General features: G+C 43.1%; 1 long non-coding RNA gene across 1 annotated transcript in view; it reads right to left on the reverse strand.

Annotated features, from left to right (window-relative positions):
* The window catches only part of LOC120504379, a 34,403-nt gene extending 13,580 nt beyond the window's left edge, over positions 1 to 20,823 (reverse strand). The window contains exon 1 of the long non-coding RNA XR_005628008.1: positions 20,645 to 20,823. This is a non-coding gene — a long non-coding RNA (uncharacterized LOC120504379). The remainder of the gene's footprint in view (positions 1 to 20,644) is intronic.
* Between the last annotated feature and the right edge of the window lie 371 nt (positions 20,824 to 21,194).

Below are 21,194 nucleotides of genomic sequence, written 5' to 3' on the forward strand. Positions count from 1 at the left end.
CTGGATGTGGCTGGGAGTGATTGATTTCCCTGCAGGGAGGAGGGATAAGGCACAGGCTGAGGAGTTGAGGGGGGTGGGAATCTCAGCAGCAGCCAAGCGTGCAGAAGGGGTTCAGTTTTGTCTTCATTAATGTGCAGACTTCCTTGAAGTGACGACGTTTGTAAAGCCCTTGCTCACAGCATCCTTCTATTATGTTAAATGACACATCTTCCTTTTCATCTGTATTTACACTGCTCTAATGTCAGGCTGTCACAGAGACAAACTGGGCACATTTGGTGCTTAACTTTTCTTCATAAATCCTGCTCTACAGCCTTATTATTATCTGTGCTTGAATTCTATCCTGTCCATCAGTGTGTCCCAGGTATGACCTGCCCAGGAAGACCAGAAGATTAAAGGCCCACCAGAGTGAAGTCACTGCCTCCTCATCCCACTGCTCCAAGCCACAACTCCCATGATTGCTCTCCCAGCCCTTCCCACTACTCCTCATGCTCTTGGTCCTTCCTCTAAATCTGGAGTTTATGCAGTTTTTCTTCTTTAATTTGCCTTTCATCTAGTTTTTCCAACAATCTCCCCAGTTTTCTGTCTCAACAATTTTGTACGTTTTGTTATAGAATAATGCAACAGTTTGGGTTGGAAGTGAACTTTGAAGGTCATCTAGTCCAACCTACCTGCCACAGGTAAGGACACCTCCCACTGGACCAGGTGTCTCAGAGCCTCACCCAACCCAGCCTTGAATGTTTCCGGGAATGGAGGATCTACCACCTCTCTGATCAACTTGTGCCAGTGTTTCACGACCTTCATTTTTTTAATTTTTTTTTTTTATATCTAGTCTGAATTTGCCCTCCTTCACTTCAAAACAATTCCCCCTCATCCTACCACGAGAGGCCTTCCTAAATAGTTTGCTCCCATCTTTCTTATAGGTCTCCTTTAAGTACTGGAAAAGAGTCTTGGGAGGACACAGCACTAACCTGCCTCTCTTGTGAATCCAAATCTGGCACCCAAATTTGTTGCCATTAGGTGCCATAAAAACTTTGTAAACTTTTTGATGGGAAGGAAGAACATCAGCATGACTTGTTTGGGTTATTCCTACTCTAAGACACCTTGTCCTGCTGCTGCCATGGTATCAGTGCCTGGTTTCCTTAGGTCCAAGGACTTTAAAATTCCACATTAAACTCCTAGTAGAGGGTTACTTAACACATGATTAAGGAACTAGAATGAAACTGCTGCAACAAGCAGTTTTTCCCACTAAAACCTCTATATAGAAAAAATTGATAAGATGTCAAGTTTTTTCGTTTAACCGATTTATCTTCCCTGCAGAGTTAATAGTAAGATCATCTTGAATAACTAATCCACAGCCCTAAAGCAGAAGCTATCATTTATTTTAGCATTTGCATTTAAACAAAATGATATTACAATTCAGCAGGACATGATATGTAATCCAATAACCTGAGGTAATGTAATTCTAGTCCATGTAGCAATTATTCCCACAAATAATGTGACCATACAAGGCCAGCAAAATTTATAGCAAGTATTTTTGTATTTACTGCTATAATATGACTAAATTCAGTAATGAAAAGTATAAATGCTCTTGATTTTAAATAACTGATCACTTGTGCTTCAAGCATTCACTGGTAAAAATTTCATTTACTTCAGTACATCAGCTTTGTTGTACCATCAAGGCTTCTCATTTTTACTGAAATACCAGTGTGAATCTTCTATTTATTTGAGGGAATTCACTACCAAGGTGAATTTATTAGTGAAATATAATCCCAGGACTATCTTTACTCTTACAGAATGTCAAATCAGTATCTCAATTTCCAGAGAGCAAGTCAATCCTATCTGGTCTTTAAACCACCAAGAGTTCCAGTCCTGGACTCCTCCAGCAGAAAGGGCTTTGGATCAGCAGCTCTGCCATAATTTGCATTACTGACCTCAGCCTGATGAGAGCATCAAGTATTTTTACACAAATCTGTAGCATGGCTACTGACTTCAGGATTATGATCTGTGTTTGTGAAGGCAAAAGAATAAATCATACACAAAAAAATATTTATAAGAAAATCATAGAGTGTTGGTGGAAAAGAGGGTAAACTGTTTGCTTGCTCTTCTGTTCTACATTTTCCCTCTGACACATTACTGGCCATGCCAAACACAGGCTTGGATGGATTTTGATTTGATCTTGTATGGTCATTCTCATGTTCTTATGAATTGTTCATTCAGTAGAAACTATTTCATCCCCCTTCAGACTGACAGCGTGGTTTTCTTCCTATTACATGGTCAAGTTAACAAACCAGACATGTATAAATAATTTTTTTCCCCCAGAAAGCCCTTCTGTATTATATAAGACAGACATTTACACATGAAATGATGGAGTTGTGTAAACTCTCCAGAGACCTTCACCCAGTATAGGACATCATGAAGTCTGCAAGACACTGACAATCTTTTAGAGGTTTTTCAAACATCTTCATAAAACACTTTTCATGAAAAGACTGACATTGGCTGAGAGCACTTTGGATAGGCATCATTATAAGTGAAAGGTTTCAAACTTCTGCATTAATTACCAGGCGAAAAGACACAAAATTCTTCTTTTCCTAGAAACACAAATGCTGCACACACAGCCTCTGGAACTGTGTGCTGGAACCCTTTGCACCAATGAGGAAAATTTGCACATCAGTAAGAAAGCTGAAGGCAATGCCAGTGGCTGAAGACTATTGTAAGTGCAGGGCTACTGACGAAGGAAGGAATGATGAGGAGGACTCCACCTTATCAGAAAGCTAATTGATTACTTTATTATACTATATTATATTAAAGAATACTAAACTACACTATGTTATACTAAAGAATACAGAAAAGATATTTACTGAATGCTAAAAAGATAATAATGAAACTCATGACTCTTTCCAGAATCCCGAATCAGCTTGGCCCTGATTGGTCAATGAGTCAAAACAATTCACACCAGAGTCCAATCAAGCAATCACCCGTGGGTAAACAATCTGCAAACACATTCCAGTTGAGCAAAACACAGGAGAAGCAAATGAGATACTGTTTTTCTTTTCTGTGAGACCTCTCACTGCCTTTCAGCTTCCCAGGTGAAAAACCCTGGGTGAAAGAATCATGTTCAGAGAATGTGAATGCCACAGAAGACAACTGGCCTTGGCTGCTCCAAGGGGACCCCACAGCCAGCCTGTTGTCACATTCCCAGCCTTGAGCTGAGGCTCAGGGAGGGAGAAGCTGAGGAAGGCAAAATCATCAATCCCATCCTCCTCGAACTGCCCATCCAAGAAAATCTCTCTCCAAGTGTTAATGTCCAGCAAAATTACCAACCTACTATGACAGTTTTGTAGAGGGATTTGTCAAGCAGCCTCAGTGACAGAAGTGTCTCCTGTGGGTACTGCAGGAGCTGCTGCCTGCACTGAGCAGGTGATGGCTGCACCACCTGCCTGGTAGCTGAACAAAAAAGGTGTGTGCTGCCTCTCCCAGCTCAGCAGGCCACACTGGCTCAGCTGTGATGTCAAACTGTCACCACAATGCAGCCTTCTCCTTGTGACCATTATTTCAATGAATTGTCTCGATGTGGTGAGCTCCAGGACAGCCCAGGGCAATGCATTTCACAAGTTAAGTGTTCATCAAATTCATTCACCCTTCAGGTTCACATTTGCTGCCTCTGAGTTTTCCTCTGAAAAATGGAGAAAGAACCCACAATTATTTCATGAGCAGGACAGGCTATTGCTGGTGTCATTCTGTAGTTTGCAGAAGCTCCAGAGGTCTCAAGGTTATCCATGGGAATAATGGCACTCAGATCTCTGCTGATATTAAAGGACTGTCACAGATTTTGCTCCTAAATGTTAACCTCTTCAAATAATAAATTACTTCCCTTCTGCTTTATTAGCTATTTCTTCCAGCCTCAGATTCTTTACCTCAGAGCAATAATTCCTCATAAACTTTCTGTTGAAATTGCATTTGTTCCTGTACTTTGCATTTTATTCGTTGTCTGTCAAGCTCTCTCTTCCCTTCCTGACGTACATGACTTACACTTTACATCTGTAAGTGCTTTGCTGTTAATCTGCACTGCAATAATTTTTCATCCCTGTTGCTTTGCTCTTTTTATTGGTTACACCTTTTACTGTCCCCACCTGATCTGGTATTATTTGCCTGTAAAAATGCCTGCCCAACTGTTGGTGTGACAATGTAATAGCAACAATTTTCCAGGGAGCTGAGAATACAACTTCCCAATCAGGAACTGCCATGATTTAATGAATCTGAAAAGTATCTAAGAGTGCAACCAGGTCACACCATGATGAAGAGAGCAGAAATGCCAGAGCAAGGGATGGCCACCCAGGCTCCAGAGCAGCCCAGCCCCTCCTCTGAGGGCATCAGCTTTGCTGTGAGTCAGAGATTACCAGTGTGGGTTTATTGCTGTGCTAAGAGTGATGAAGAGCTGTTGGGGTCTGATCTAGCATCTCTGCATGACTCAATGGCCCACATGATCTGTGTCTCCAGCAGAAAACTCCACATTAACTCGCTGGTGCCTGCAGTGAAATCAGCTGTAAGGAGTGGATGTGTCTAGAGGCAGGATAGATGAAGTGCTGGTCTCCTAGTGTAGCTGTGCACTAAAAGGGAGCTCACGGGGATAAGGAGACAGTTTTGACCAAAAAAATGAAGCACAGGAGGCATCAGTCCTCTACTAGAAACCTAACCTAGATACCTGTGCACCAGGCCCACAGATTTGACTTCCTGGTGCAGGTGAAGGGGCAGCTGTCACACAGACCTGCTCTGTGTAGAGGTGTCCCAAATGTGGCACTCAGCTCACAGCCCTGGGCACACTGGGCTGCCTGGGCACGATGCCTTCCTTGAGCTGGTGAAAGTCCTGATAGAAACTCCATGTGGCAGAATGTCCAGCAGCAGCTTGGCTACTGAAGCCAGGAAAATTTGCAGACAATGCAGAACTGGGAGGAGTGGCTGATGCACCAGAGGCCATCCAGAGGGACCTCAGTAGGCTGGAGAAATGGGCCAACAGGAATGTCATGCAGCTCAGCAAAGGCAAGTGCCAAGTCCTGCAGCTGGGGAAGAGCATCCCAAGCACCAGGATAAGCTGGGGGCTGACTGACTGGAAAGCAGCTTGGCAGAGGAGACCCCCGGGGTCCTGATGGACACCAAGAGAAGGCCCTGGGGGTCCTGGTGGACACCAAGCTGAGCACAAGTTATTTAAATGGCAATGCACCCTGTATCCAAGAAGGAAAATGGTATCTTGGGCTGCATTGTGAGAAGCATTGACTGCAGGGGATGGCACAGTGCTAACCATGGGTAATATTGGCCTGAATTGTTGCAGGAATGGGGGAGTACCACACCAGCTCACTCTGTGGCCACACAAACAGCCCTCTTCCTCTGCAGACCCTAAGTATGCCCCCCTGCAAAAATGCTCCCCTCTTATCCCTCCCAAAGCTTCCTGCAGAGCCAGGACTGTCTGTAGCAGACCTTTGCAGAAGCAAGGCTGCCTAGGACTGGCAGGGAACGGTGTATTTTTGCAAAGAACCTGTATTTGCAATTCCTGTCACTGAGAACAAGCCAAAGGTCAGTCCTCACCTCTGCCTGTCTCCCCAGCACAGCACAATCTCCCTCCCCAAGATATGACCCAGATAGCTTTCTCCACTTAAGAATGCAGCAGCTGCACCATGGCTGCCCTTCAGTCATGTGTTTCTTAGGTTCACAGATTTGTAATGCCAGGAGGGAACATCAGGATCAGTGAGTATGACAGCACCGTAATACAGGGCATAACATTTCACCTGGTAATTCCTGCATAATTTCTGCTTGAACTGAATAAAGCTTACCAAGAGAAATCCAGCAGTGATGCAGAATCCACAAAATCATTAGATGGAATATTAGCAGGGCTGCTAGCTTGTAAAAAGTGTTGTTTCTTTACCCTGAATTTATCCATCTTGAAGTTCTGACACAGCATCTCACCATGTCTTTGCCTGCTCATTTCCCCAGCCCTCTGCATTCAGTAATTTTCTGTCCCACATAGGTGTTTACAGTCTGTGAGTAAGACATATATTTATGAGTAACATTCCTCTTGTAATTAGGCTTTTTGCCTAAACTCAGATAATTTTTTTTAATGTAAGTGGCTATTCTTGTAGTAAGGACATTGCACCTTCATTCAGACTCCAAGGTAATTTCTGCCATTGAATACACTACAGCAGCAAACAGCAGTAATTTCACTTTCTTTCATTCCATTTTCCCCAGGATTTACATCTGAGGCTCCCATTAGATCTCCGAGCCACACAATTATATCAGACAATCATTGCATACTGTTTATTGACCATGACCTCCCATCCTCTCCCCAAGCCAATGATTTCCAGGAGGAAGCCCCACATCCTGCCAGCTCCAGGCCCAACTCCACTTCCCAGGGGCACACGTTGGCATTTGGGTGCATTAAAAGTGCTGGTTCTTTAAATCATTCCACATCACAGAGCTCTGTATAACTGTCCTTCCCTCACCATTATTCACCACTGCCAGCTGCTGCTCCAAACCACAAACCCTGCTAGCAATGAGCCTATATTTTCCTTTGTATCATTAATAAATGCAGTGTGTTGAGCTACACCCTGTGTGTAACTACTCACTGAGTTCTCCTGGTTAGTCAGCTCTTTAAGATATTTTGCATGGCTCAGATGATTCAGTATGCCATTTATTGTGGGGCTTAATAGATGGTTTAATGGCCATTTAATATCACTGAGCACAATTGCTGTCATCCTCCCACCAAAGTATTGTTCCCAATTCATGTCATCCCTTGGGGAGCAGGTACACCAGGATTACTTTGGCACACAGGCATTTTGAGAGATGCACACCTCTCTTTTGGGAGCCCTGTGCTACCCTGCAGACATCAACACAGTTTTAATCCAACACCAAAGAGGGCACAGGCTCAGTGTGTGTGCCCACACACCCCTCCACACACATCCACACCCACGTGGGACGTGTGCTTTGCAGATGTGTGGCTTTGCAATATCCAGCCCTGTCTCTGGGCAGATGTATTGCACCAACACATCACAGGCAGAGCAGCTCTGATTAGGACTGGGGTGATGGATGAGCAAAGCCTGCCACTGGGACTGTGAACAGCTCACAGGGCTGCAGCAGACCTGTACAAGACACCCTGTGTTACAAGAGGGATGCTCAGCAGTGGGGAGGATGAGCTGAGGAGCCTTCAGCAATCTGTACTTCAGATATGCAGTTAAATCTCCAGCCCTGTCTGGCAGGATTACACTGACAATTTGTCAATATTTGCTAAAATATCCCATATTTTCAAGGTGCATCAGAATCACAATCCATGTTAAGGGCATGTTCAGTTTCTGAAAGGTCACTCAATGTTATAGATGTGGCTGTTCAGAGCTATGACCTCCTGTAACCCTTATTTGGCTTTTCTGTTTCTTTCTGGTGTTTGAAAGCCCTTGGTAAGATCTAACTCCATTGGCTGCACTGTGGTGCTTTCACCTCAGCTCCCCATCTGACATTCTACTTCATATTCTGTGGTAACACCCTTCTTGGCAGGGTCAGGTGAAAATTTCAAAAGCCCATTGATGGCTCCACAGCAGGAGGCTCCCTGAGTTACAACTTGAAATTTTGTGGACTTCAACAGGGGCTCTCCTCCTAAATAATTTTGATGCTTTGGAAAAGCTGTTATTTCCAGCTGCCTCTGTTTAACAGCAGGATGCCCAGTTCCTGCAGAGGTTCTGTTTTGGTTGCTGCTGTTACAGTGCTAGTGAATATGGTGGGAAGGAATAAACAGTTGATCTGTTTATTTTGATGACTCCACTCGATGCATCTGGATGGAAAGATACAGAGAATTATTGTCTGATTATGTATTCTTTGGCATTAATCTCAGTAGCTGAAATGAAATATTGGGCTATTATGAAGTGTGAATGAGCTTCTAATGTGATAGGGAAGGTTAAGATTTGAGCAGTGGCTTGGTTTTCTCATTCATCTTCAGCGGGCCAGATGGTGTGTCATCGGGCTTTTATTGGTTCTTTATCAATTTTATTAGCCATATGATTTGATTGATCTTATTTTGCCCCAGTAAAAAGATCAATTCAAAAGGTATAACTTACAAGAGCAGCTCCTTACCTTAAAGAAATAGAAGAGCCCAACAAGCATTAAAAAAGTGTTGAGATCAGGGTGCTTAGAGGGGTTCCAAACACACCCACACAAGAACAGGCATTGTCATCAGGAGATGAGGCCACCAGGAGACAGAGGAAGATGGATGTACTTCATCAGATTGGAGCAGACTGATGGCTCCTGGAGGTGCAGCTGAGAAGAGGCATCAAGGAACAATAATCCTGCAGAAACAGCAGCACAGCACCTTTGCTGTGTGTGCAATTCATGGCTCAGGTGGGAGGCAGCTATGGCCATTGGAAGCATCAACAAGGAAGAAAGAAGCATTTCCAAGCTTGGGATCACTTCAACAGCGTTTCTAGAAGGGGTCTCTTCAGATGAGGAGCCTGGGGAAGGCAATTTTCAAGGTTCCTGCCACCCCTTGGGACAGACATCACCGTAGCTTTGACATCCCAGCACTGTCACCTCCAGGCACATCTTGTCACATGGAGGCATCTGCAGATGACCTCACATTACACTCAGAGGGATACAACCTGTCCAGTTAGTGAAATCTAGGAAGTATTAACCTCATCCTACATTCATACAGAGCTGAACAACTCTCTGCAATCTGGTCTCTCCATCAACAAGTTCTTCATGGAATAAAATGTGAGCACGTGGCTCACACCAGCCATCTCAATCTGAGAGTTTACCAAGCCCTAAATTTAAATCTGCATCTCACCAGCAGTTTCTGAAATCAGGACTAGAATCTTTCTCCAAAGATAAGCTATTTACTGGATAAATAATGGAGACATTCTAAATTAGGGGATACAAACACCATTCACACTGATGGCCATGGCTTTTCTACAGTAGAAAATGGGCCCAAAAAGGTACAAACACCACTGTGCTGCAACAGCAACCCCAAATATAAAGGCAACAAGGGGACTTGTAAACATCATTCTGTGCCAGGAGCAAGCCAGTGCTCAGCAGTGGGGTTTTACACCTCACACCTGCCAGAGCAGTGCCACTGAGCTGGAGGTTTAGGGATGGAGCAGCTTCTTCCACAGCCAAAGAGGCAGGGGAGTTGATGGTACCTGTGAGAACACAAATTCACAGCCATGTGCTCCTCCAGCACCCTGGCCTTTGTGAAACCCCATCTAACAGCTTCCTGATAAGAAAGTGTTTCACAGTCAAGGTTAAAGCAGAAAATCAAAAAAGAAGAGCACTGCCCCCCCTCCCCACAGTCCAAATAGAACAGGGAGAAACACAAATAAAACACCCAGAGTCAAGAGGAGGGAGGAAATGCTGATGAAGAGAGTGTGAGTGAACATTATGAATCCCATTACACTTCTATCTCACAGAGCAGATTGCTGCTGGCAGGAATTTCTGACGTACAGCCTAACTTGCTGTACAGTCTTATCACATATAAAACTGCAGTAATCATAATGCCAAGGAATGAGACAATGACAAATGAAAAAGCTTTCAGAAGTTAATGTTCACAACACACTGCCAGCAAAACACACAATCTATTTAATTAGTAAAATGCCATGAGATACTGCTCGATTCTCCATTCAGAGAGAGTGTGAGTAAATATGCAAGAGTGTTATAATCCAAAGAGATGGCTGCATTAAAGATTGAAATGTATGTGGCTGGTGAGATGCAGACATTGCACATTAAAATAAACACACTGCCTCATAAATTTAACACACTTGACATCATAATGGGCAATAAAAACTATGTCACCTATGAAAACAGCTGCAGATCCTTTACAGCCACTGGCACAGACTGCTGCAGATTCACATCAGCTTGCCCAGTGCCTGGTCTTGCTACTAAGGTGTTGTGCCCCCAGAACAGCCATGGGTGTAAGAAGAACCAATGGCTCTTTGTTGGGATGGAAGGAATCAATGATCCCCCCCATGCCATGCTGTCACTTCTCTACACACAGCTCCTTTCTCTATTTTCTTGGCTCTTTGCCTCAGTTTAGGTAGCAAATTCCACACTCTAAATCAGATGCAATCTTGCCAGCCTCAGCCTTTTGTCAATGGCCCTTTGTTGGGATGAAGGGAATCAATGATCCCCCCATGCCATGCTGTCAGTTCTCAACACACAGCTCCTTTCTCTATTTTCTTGGCTCTTTGCCTCAGTTTAGGTAGCAAATTCCACACTCTAAATCAGATGCAATCTTGCCAGCCTCAGCCTTTTGTAACTGCTCTTCCTCCTTCTTCCTCTCATTCCTGGGGACTAAAATGTCCCTTGTCTGCTCACAGTGTAGGTGGAACTGGTTTCCATCTCCACCAGACACCACCTGCAGCAGCTCCATAACACTCCAAGCCAGAAATGGGCAGGCATTCTGAGCTCCTATTTGGCCACTGACTCCTTCTATCATTCCCAAAGCCACCTCCATTGATAAAAATATTCTTAAAATAGCATTCACACTTCCCAGGAAGCTCTGGAAAGCAGCCTCAGCCATCAGGAGTTTCTCCAACCCACACAATGTCAAAGGATAACTTTTATTCTGGGCAAGCTCAACATGGAAATCCCAGCTCTCTTGGTTGTAATGGGCCAAACTGAGTGTGGAGGGCTCACCCCAGCACAGCTGATATTCCCTGGAAATGGATGCATTAGGATGAGGGAGTGAGGAAAAGGACACGATGGCACTGTCACCAGTTCAGGTCCCTCTGCATATTTTAGACCATTGTGTTGCACTTTTCACATGCAGCATGGAATACTTAATATTCATGGGACTCCATGTGGTCTCCAGGATGTCTACCCAGCAAACCATAAATTCTGTTCTCCAAGCAGTAACTTTGATTTAGCATTGCTGGTGTCAATTCCTAAATCAGCTTCAATGTCTCCACGTCCATGCCACTGTATGTCTGCTTCAGCAAGTGATGCAATGATTCACAGTGAGCAATCTGGTTCATCAAATAATCTATTCCCTCACCTCAGTAATTATTTTTAATTGGTGATTTATGGTCTTATGAGCAAAGCAGATTAAAAGCCTAGCACAGCACATTTCAGAGTGTGGTGCATGGTTACAACTTCTTGAGTTCATATGTCTCTCTCAAGTCCAGGATTGACTGACACACCACAAAATGTCACTTCATTAGGAGACAAACAGAAATAATCCAAGCAGAACAATTTTTATTGATAAAGTGGAGCAGAGAAATATCAGGGTCACTTATCATTTTGTATGTGAGGAAGAGGCAATGAAATCTTTATCGGAAAATTCTCTCTGACAGGAATGCACTTAATCTTGTCAGAGATAACACAGCCACAGTAATGTAGTGCTTGATATTTATAATAGCTACAGTAGATAGCCCTACCCAAACATGCTGTTTCAGCAGTCCACAAGGCTTAAACTACTTTGTGTCAAATGCCTTTAAAGATTTCATTTCTCCCTATTTTTTGCCAGAAAAATCCAATATCCAAGCATTTATAATGTGTCTATTGCAATTTCTCAGCCTTAATACGGAACATAAAAGGTGCCATGTGCTCTAGAGCTCGCAGGTTTTGCAACAGGACTCTTGCACCTTCAGAAGCTGCAGGACATGCAGAAGGTTGATTTTGAGAGGTTCAAAACGGTGAATAGGATACCTTTACCTTTAACACACAAAATGCTTGCAGAAATGCTCATACCACCTGTTTTACAGGTAGTTTAAGCCCTTGAAAACAAAACTCCTTTTGAATTGCTCCAGAAAGACTCTTTTGTTCTTGCTGCCACATTAGTGACCCCACAGGAGTAAGCACAGTCAATAACCTCCAATAACCTGGGGAACATCCCAGTCTGGTGACATCCTCAATTCCAGGGCAGGAAATGTTTCTGTAAATGAAGCCATGATTTGTGTAGTGCATTATACATTGTTTTTCAATTGCACTACAATAGTCAAGAGACTTTATCTTTCAGTTACTGAACTGTGAGGAATCCAAACCAACCTCCTCTACCAGATATTTGATGACAAATACCTCAGATGCTGACAGCTCTACATCCTTCTCTGAATCTCTCTTCAGTGTTTCATTACCAAGTTTTTTGTGATGTCGATTTTAAATCCTCCTTTTTGCAACAAAAATCCATAATTTCTCATCACATTCTGCTGGAACTTGAAAAACAAGTTATTCTTGGTAACAGTCCTTTGTGTATTGGAAGACTAGAACTACTCCTTTTCAGTCTTTTCATATTTAGGCTGAGCAAGTGTTGATCTCAATCTCTTCAGGCTATATTTTCTGTTAATTTACAGCAGAATTCAGCTCCAGAGAATGAACCTCTATGTAAGTACCTACCTATAGCTCTATACATGGAATCCAAGTGCCTAAGATCCCAATATAGTTAACAGTCAATCAACAAGAATTTAGAGAATGATTTTCTTCAGCTTAAAGCAGGTACCTCCAGTGAATATTCTGCCTTCATCTTCATCAGCTATAAGAGCTTAGACATCTGCTTTGCCTGCAGATGCTTACACTGTAGCCACAAAATCTTAGGAATCTAAACCAGATACAAAATGATCCCCATATAATTTTCATTGTTTTTCACTGAACTGGTGGACTCAAACCTCTGGGACAGTTTCAAGCCATCACCACTTGTATCTCAGTGACTGCATTCCCCAAAAGAGTTTCCCCCAAAATTAGTGATTTACACCATATATATTTATAATAAGTAATTTACAGCTCAGGCAAACAATTCAGAATACTCCTGTCCTGACCTGAAAACACTAAATTAGCAGGAACTTTTCAGCCAGGGATTTTTTAATGGCAGATATCCCAGGCCTCGGAATTTTAGAAAAGATTAAATCTGAAGCTGGGGAGCAGTTTCACTGCTCCACCAGCCTGAAAACAATTATAGTGATACTGGCAATCCTCCTGACCTCTCCATGAGGCCAGATTTATCATGATGCAAGCAGGAGGACCATGCAGCTACAGAGCTGTGTCCTTATCAGGGAATGTGGGAATATTCTGCAGAATCTGGTGCTGATCCTGCTGCCTCTAAGTCTTATCCCCAGACAAAGCTCTGAGTAATGTTCTAACAACCTCTCTCTCCTGTGGAAGGGTTTTATGTGGACACTGCCACCCACACAACCTGAGCAGCCTCCAGACTGCTGCCATCACTCCCTGTGCTACAGAAATGCAGAGCTCTGCACAAACACACACCAAGGGCAGACCCTGGGCAGGCACCCACAGGCAAAATAGACTCAGCAGCAACAAATAAACATAGAAAAGCCTTGCCAGGTCCAGGATCCCCAGTGTGAGCTGAGATGCCTATGTAAAAACATTCCTGCACCTCCTCACTCTCCCTTTCTCGTTCTATGCACACACTGCCTTGCAGGCTCCCTGGCCAGTTTGCCCACTGGGATTGGTCCCAGCTCCTGGCAGCTGCATCTGTATTGGAAGAAAAGCCATCCAGTGCATGTTAACTGGCAGCATATTTCTGCAAGAGGAGATTGGAAGTGACTTCAGCAACAGCTGCCAACTGAAGCATCCTTGACTGTAGATAAGGAAATTTCATTTTCAACTGTGTTCCCCTACAGAACAAAGCATTTGACTGATGTTCCTAAAGAGCACCTAAAAAGCAGGTCCTGCTGCAGGCACCTGTGGAACAGGAAAGGGCAAACCACACGTTGTCTCTCCAGGTTCTTCAGAGCAAATATTTCAAACTGTGATTTAGATTCTCAGAGCTGAGGTTCAGCATCCCCTGCTTCAAGCTGAAGCTCCCCTGAAGACCAATATGGGGAGCAGAATGAAGCCCCCATAATCCAAGGGGAAAAGCTCAGGGACCTTGGTACAGCACTGAAGACACACACAACCCCATGGGATCCACCAACAGATCCTGAAGGAGCTGCAGGAATTTCTCACTGAGACCTTCCCATCATTTACCAGAAGTCCTGGCTAACTGGGGAAGTCCCAGTTGACTGGAAGCCAGAAAATGTAATGCTCATCCACAAGAAAATCCAGAAGGAGAGTCCAGGGAACTACAGATTCAGTGCCAAGGAAAGTCATGGAGATCATGTTGAGTGCTATCACATAGCATTCTCCTGGAGAAACTGGCTTCCCATGGCATGGATGGGTGTTCTGTTCACTGGGTAAAAACCTCTCTGGATGGCCTGGCCCAGGGAGTGGTGGTGAATGAAGTTTATTTGAAACATCCTGAAATGGAAAAATAAGGTAGTTTTCAAGGGTTCTAAAGTATTTTTTAAATTATTTGTTATGGGGGGTTTTCTCCTTACTTTTCACCCTGAATGTATTTATTTTTAAATGAAAACCTGGGCATGATGTCTTGTCCTGCCCAGAACAAATTGTTCTCTGGGAAAGAAAGGTCATGGCAATGGTGAAATTACACAGGCAGCTCTTCCTGACCCTCCAGGTACAAAACCAGACACTTGACCTAACCCTCTGCCTGTGAAAGTCTAACCAGCATCAGCAGCTTCCTGCACAGACAGACCTGGCTGGGACATCACTGTGGCAGCTGGAACTGAAAGAGCCATTGATTTCATCTGTACTGAAAAGGACTCCATGCTCCACTTGATTTTAGTGCTGCTTTTGTGCAGGAATCTTTGAGACTTGCTCTCCATTATCTCCACACATAAAAATGTATCCTGCCTTGAATTACAAATGCCAGTAGTCCAGGTTTAAGAGGTAACATTATTGTAGCCAGGTACCAGCTCACTGTAAAAGATGTACAAGTGTAAATCCACCCCACCTAGCTGAGACATCTCATTATTGCTCTGGCTCAACAAACTGGACATTGAGGTATGGGGCAGCCAGGAAATTTGAATTTTATTGAAATACTGATATTCAGAAATAAACCAGCAAAGTTCTTGACCAGAGGGGAAAAGGGTTGCAAGTTTAGTCTTGACACACATGTAAACATCTAAAAGCCTGCAAACCCTTTAATCCAAGCCACACAGCAAAGGCAGGAAGGTTTGTGGGCTCAGTGGCTTTGCCACAGAAATCTCTGCATGTTTCCTCAGCTGGCTCACAGTGCACCTCAGTTCTTCCACCTGTAGACTAAGCCCTGCTGGGCTTGTGACATCCTGCAGGGTTTATTCCACTAAGTATTGAAAGGTAATCTGAACATGGAAAAGTGATAGTTCAAGATTCATGAATCACCAAAACCTTTTTACCAAACCCAGACATGAGAGCAGGGAGAAGTCTGATAAGAGAAAACCTACACAGTCTTCATGAATTTTTCAAGACAACAGAATTCTTCCTTTGTGAAACCACAGTCCCAGCAAGAAATAATTGGGGTCAAACTGTTGAAGTCAATGAGTGCCACCCCACAGAGAGCAAAGAGCTTTGGGTGAGGCTGTTAAGGAGCAGGCTCTTGAGCACAGGAGCATCCCATGAGCAGATGTGCTTCTCACTGGAAATCACCTCTTACATACAGATCTCCTGACTTCAGAATTAAAAATGAGAATTTTTTAAGCAGATTTCTTCATTTTCCACTGTAGCAGGAAGTCATTGTAAGGGAAGCTGAAACATTCCTCTGTCAAGGTGCCCAAATTTTTTCTGGAGATTGGACAGGCAAACGAGCTCAACAAAACCCAATTTCTTACACAGAAAACCTATTCTAAGTCTTTAAGTGTTGTCATAAGTTTGGAAAACAATAGTCATGACAGGTTGGTGATATTAAAATTACTGTTTTGAAGAGAAAAAGCAAGGCTGAAATAGCACATATCTTTGTCTAAGAGCTCCCTCTAGCTCATCAAACAGTGTTCAGTACCACAGAACTATTCCTTGCACCACAGAGCAACACTGCACATATGTGAGTTGGATTTACAGAAAAGTATTGCAGTACAGAATATACACAGCATGAAAATCCACTTCTCATCACTCCCATAGGATCGAGAACAACAATAAATACAAACCAGTTTCCCAAGACTTTAATTTTTGGCTTTAGAAGAGTTTGTACCCCTTCTTGCAACTCTCTCAGAATCTTACCAAAAAACAAAACCAAAAAAAAGCCCCCCCAAAAAAAAAAAGAAAAAGAAAAAAAGAAAACAAAAAAAACCCACAACTCTCAATATTGTTTTGCCAAGCTGTGTAATGCAGCAGATTTGGCTCTGCAGGTTCACTAGGAGGAAATGGGAGAATGGAAATTGCTCGATAAGATATTAAGTTCAGTTTCCCAAGACTTTAATTTTCCTTAATGTTAAATCCAACCTGGCTTTAGAAGAGTTTGTACCCCTTCTTGCAACTCTCTCAGAATCTTACCAAAAAACAAAACCAAAAAAAAGCCCCCCCAAAAAAAAAAAGAAAAAGAAAAAAAGAAAACAAAAAAAACCCACAACTCTCAATATTGTTTTGCCAAGCTGTGTAATGCAGCAGATTTGGCTCTGCAGGTTCACTAGGAGGAAATGGGAGAATGGAAATTGCTCGATTTCCTTGAAACCCCTGCAGGCAGGACCTCTTGAAATGCACCTGGCAGCACCTGAGTTACTGTCCCTGGTGATTCTCAACACCCACATGCCCTGCACTGTGTTGGACAGCAGCAGCAGCCACCCCACCTTCCCCACTTTCTTCTCCCTGTGCCCAGGTAAGAAGTTGGTGCCACAGAGTGGTTGCAGTGGCTGCTGGAAGGGCAGGGGAGGTGAGGGAGGAGATGAAAACATTGATTTTCCAAAGGGCAAAGAAGGTCACACCCCTGGAGATCACAGGGATGGAGTCACGCTCCCCACACCCAGCACTTGCAAAGTTGCACCTTTGCTGGAAGCTCATGCTGGGCTTTAATTCACTGCCAGGACCTCAGCACAGTTTATGCAGAAAATAAAATACAGCTGCCCTGCTCTACTTCATTGAGCAATAGGGAAACTGGTTTCTCAGTCAGCTGCAGCTGTCTGGGGGTGATATCTGAACAGAGAGCTGGGTCTGGAAATCTGTCAGAGCTGGGCAGAGCTGTGGTATCAGCTGGGAAGGGTCCAACAATGGCAGCAGCAAGCCTCTTCCTCCTTCTGCATCATGGAGCACAGGCAGCACCATGATGGGGAGTGACTGGAGGTCCCTTACACCACAAATCCACATTTAGACAGTGCCAGGTATTCCAGTTTCTGCCAGTTTTCACCCTTTGTTGAGTTTCCCCAAACAGACACTGTTTCACAGAAATCATCATGGTTCTTCTTCTTGATTTATGAGCCTCGAATGAAGGACTGATAAAGAAAGTAAATGCAAGTAAGGCTGAGAATAAGTGTCTTAAGGTCTTTTCCTGCCTCCTCCTAACACCCCACCAGCCTCAGTTCAGTATTTCTCTTCACTAGAGCAATGTAATTAGAATCACCATAAAACTTTCATTTTTAGCTTTATACAACTTTCCCTCAGAAATAAGTCCTATCTAAACAGAAGAAAGTCAGAACTGGAAAAGCTGAATTTATTAATCATCCCAAGCTGGATCAATACACTTATTTTTAGTTAATAGCTCATCCTGTGTGTGAACATGCACAGTGCCCACACTCCAGCCTTGCCTCCAAACAAAATCCTGGTTAAATACCTACTCCCAGCCAAGGAGAGAACAGAACAGCAGACTCAGAGATTAACTGCAAAAAAGTTTCCTTCATCTAAACTTAATTAATGTGCATCCTTATCAGGTTTTAGAAAATTGCTGAGAAATCACAAGCTCTGTGCAAAAAAAAAAAAAAAAAAAAAAAAAAGTTTCTAGAAGTAGAAAGGTCTAGGGTTTCCTTTCTGGTAGAAAAAAGATAAAAAATTGTGTTCCTATATCATCTGTAATTGTCCAATAAATTGCAGCTATCTGATTTTCTGTTAAAGGCCAAAAGGCAAGAATTCAAATGGAAATCCCTTCTATCACTATGTTCTGTACATAAGTAATGTATCAATGCAATGAGGAAATTAATTGGTTTCATGTTTCTTAGAGTGCACATGGAAAAAAAAAATTCAAAGGACCCAGTTGCTATCTCTAATTAGAATTTCTGAGGATCCACATCTTGGAGACAGATTGTCAGTTTCTTCAGGCATTTCCTACCCATGCCAGCCAAATTTATGCACTCCATTTCCAATTAGTACCTTAATTCCCTTTCCATAACTAACAAACTAGGGCTGGCTGATAGATTATTTTAATTCACACAGTCACAGAGATCTATCAGTGAGCATCTGGGCAAATGGGTAAACCACTGTGTTGCAGTGATGGACAAACACTGCTATAAGGAGTATTTCTACTACAAAATTAAACCCATTACAATTGTCATCTAGGACAGTACTTTTAGAGGAGAAAAGAAGTAGGTAAAAAAGAGCAAAAATATTTTGAAAACAATATGGCTGTTGTAAGACATTCAAATACATGAAAAGGCTTTAATGAATATCTCTGCTTCACTCACAGGGTCTTCAGGAAATCTGGGCTGGTTCTGGTTATTCAGTATAGTCTCCTTTAACTGCATCAAATCCTCACAGAAGGCTCTCAAGTCAAGCACCCCAGAAGGGCAAACTCAGCTATGGAAGATGTCCCTACCCATTGCAGGGGGCTTGGACTAAATGACCTTTAAAATGCCAACCCAAACCATTCAGTGATGCTATGGTCTGGTGTCCTTCCTGGGTACCCAATTATGAAAAAGTCAAACTTATAAAAAAAGCAAGAAATTAGAAACTATCTTACACAAATTCACACTCACTGTTGTTTTTCTTCCCTCCCACTCCTTCCCTGCACAGCCCAGCAAAGCAAACAGAAAACTCCTGTCACTCAGCAGCTTTCCCAAAGTTCACTGGATTTACTGAAAGCCAGAGGGGATCCTGGGAGGGGCAGCATGATTCTGATGGCAGTGTAGATCTTTTTTGGGACAGAAGGCCCCTTGGCCTGGGACCTGGATGCTGACAAGGTGCTAGGTGAGTGTGGTTTGTGGGGTGACAAGTGGCACAAGGTGACTGCAAGCACACAACAGCAGAGAGACTGTTCAACCCCGGGGACAGCATGTTCTGTCTGTGGCAAAACTGACACACTCCAGGGCAGGTGTAAATAAGAGCTGTTGGCTGGTACATGCAGGCAGAACTAAGACATGTTGTTCTACAGACATACTGAGATATTTCTCCCTGCTTATTTGGTGCTGCTCACTGCAAAATGTCTTGGCCTGGGAATGTTGATTTTTTTCTAAAATCAGTTTTCTGAAAAAAAGCAAAACACACAACCCTGCTACCTCTAACCATTTACTGAAGGGGTTTTTTCTACTAGATGTGTTCTAACCAAATACACAAATGTTAATTATAGAAGACAACAGCTATGCATCATCCTGTGGCTGGGACAAGGTGCAGTGGTCTATGTGCTCTGTAGCATTTCTATACATAGAGTGCTATTGTATATGTGAACTCAGTGGGATGTGAACTGTAGCTATGCATCAAACACTGGGTTGTGTTCCAGCTGTTCCAGATTGCACTGGCAATCAGGTGAAGTGGCTAATTAACACCTGCCATGTTCAGGATTCTACACAGGCAGCAGAGAAGAGCTGAGACCCCTCTGTCCCAGACAACCTGCAAGATCCCCTTGGATACTGAATCCACTGCTCCTAAACCAGGCTCTTCTGAAGGTGACAAAATTACAAGACGAGGACCAAGCAGCCCTCCCAGAGCCAGTTTAAATCCCTACTGAACATTATATTCTGCATTTGATCTCTAATGGGACAGGGAGCACTGGACAGTGACAGGTGGGATCATTACTGACAGCTAAGGATCCTGCTAGGACTGATGAGAAATATTTTGATTGTATAAAAGCATATAAAAATGGCAGCATCTGTCCATCAGTTTCCCAAATATTGACATCTCCTGAAAGCTCTGCTCTTCTGATTCTCACTCACTTCTGTAATGGAGACAGCAAACCAAGCCCAGGACTTGGGGCTGCCTCCACACTTCCATTAAGCGTCCCAGTTAAATTTCAGCAAAGATCACTGAGGTGTATGACAGCTATTTTATCATCTTCAAAATCCCTGAAAAAGTACCTATTAATACCTGGACATTTCACTCTTCTGAGAAGCACTACTAAGGCATCCTTTCAAAATAAATTGTTACAGCATATAGGGATTCCTAATTCAACTCGGGCACAGCTACAGCAGAATTAAGCACTATGATACATTAAATAGAAATGACCTTGGAAAAAAATGGTTGGCAATATACCAGAAGCACTTTACTTACACAAAAATCAGAGTAATGAAGTAAATTGCTGTTCGGTATCTATGACTTTTCATCTTGTAGGCTAACTGCAATGGTGAAATTCCATTTGCTTATACAAATGTTAGGCGAGGAATAATAAATTTGCATCAGTTAAAACTTCATGCAATGAACTGGCCAAAAGCCTGGAATTTTTTTAAATTATCAGGTGTAATGACAGAATCCTAACACTACAAGTAGGATTTAAAACTGACTAGAAAGCAGGAGCCAACAGGTCAATGCAGACTGTTCATGATGGTAGCGGTGGATGGCTGTTGGGAAATTCTTCATACAAACTTTTTTTTCATCAAGATTAGGAAAACCAAATGTTTTCACATTCTTATCCAAGTTAAGCACAACAACGAGTAGATCAGCTTTTTAAAAGCATTTTAATTTTTAGCAGCTTCCCTAGAGAAAATTACAGAGCAATAAAACCTACCTTCCCTATGGATCCCACAGAATAAATCAGTGTATCTTCTCCCACATTATGACCTGCACATCAGCTCAGGCTCTTGCTGAGGACCACCAGAAGTACTGCAGTGACCAGCAGGACACAAGGTAGTGCTGTGATAAACCTAGCAATCTCCAAAAGGAGGTGGGCACAGAACTGCACACAGCATGGACATGTGGAGCAAAGGCACACAACCAAAACAGCATCAGGTGCCATGGGCTTTAAATTAAATGTCAGTACGACCCCCCTCCCCATCCCTCTGTGCCCCACAACTCTTTGTGTTCAAAAGTCAACTCAATCTAGACTAATGCAGCCATTTGGAGTGAATTAACACTAATTTTGTCTCCCTGAGAAAGCCCTTGCAGTTACACCTGACTATTTATAACAGCTTGACTAACAGAATTATTCTGTGCTCCCAAGCAAGAGGATAAACTGAAACACCCTCCCAGTACCAGTGAGGCACTGGAGATCCTGTTTTCAGCCACTGTTGTTGCTCTTCTATTTTTGGATTGGAGAAAACAAATTGCTTGATCCTGGC

The sequence above is a fragment of the Passer montanus genome, unplaced genomic scaffold (assembly GCF_014805655.1).
Source record: "Passer montanus isolate IOZ18808 unplaced genomic scaffold, ASM1480565v1 scaffold10, whole genome shotgun sequence".
Taxonomy (NCBI): Eukaryota; Metazoa; Chordata; class Aves; order Passeriformes; family Passeridae; genus Passer; species Passer montanus.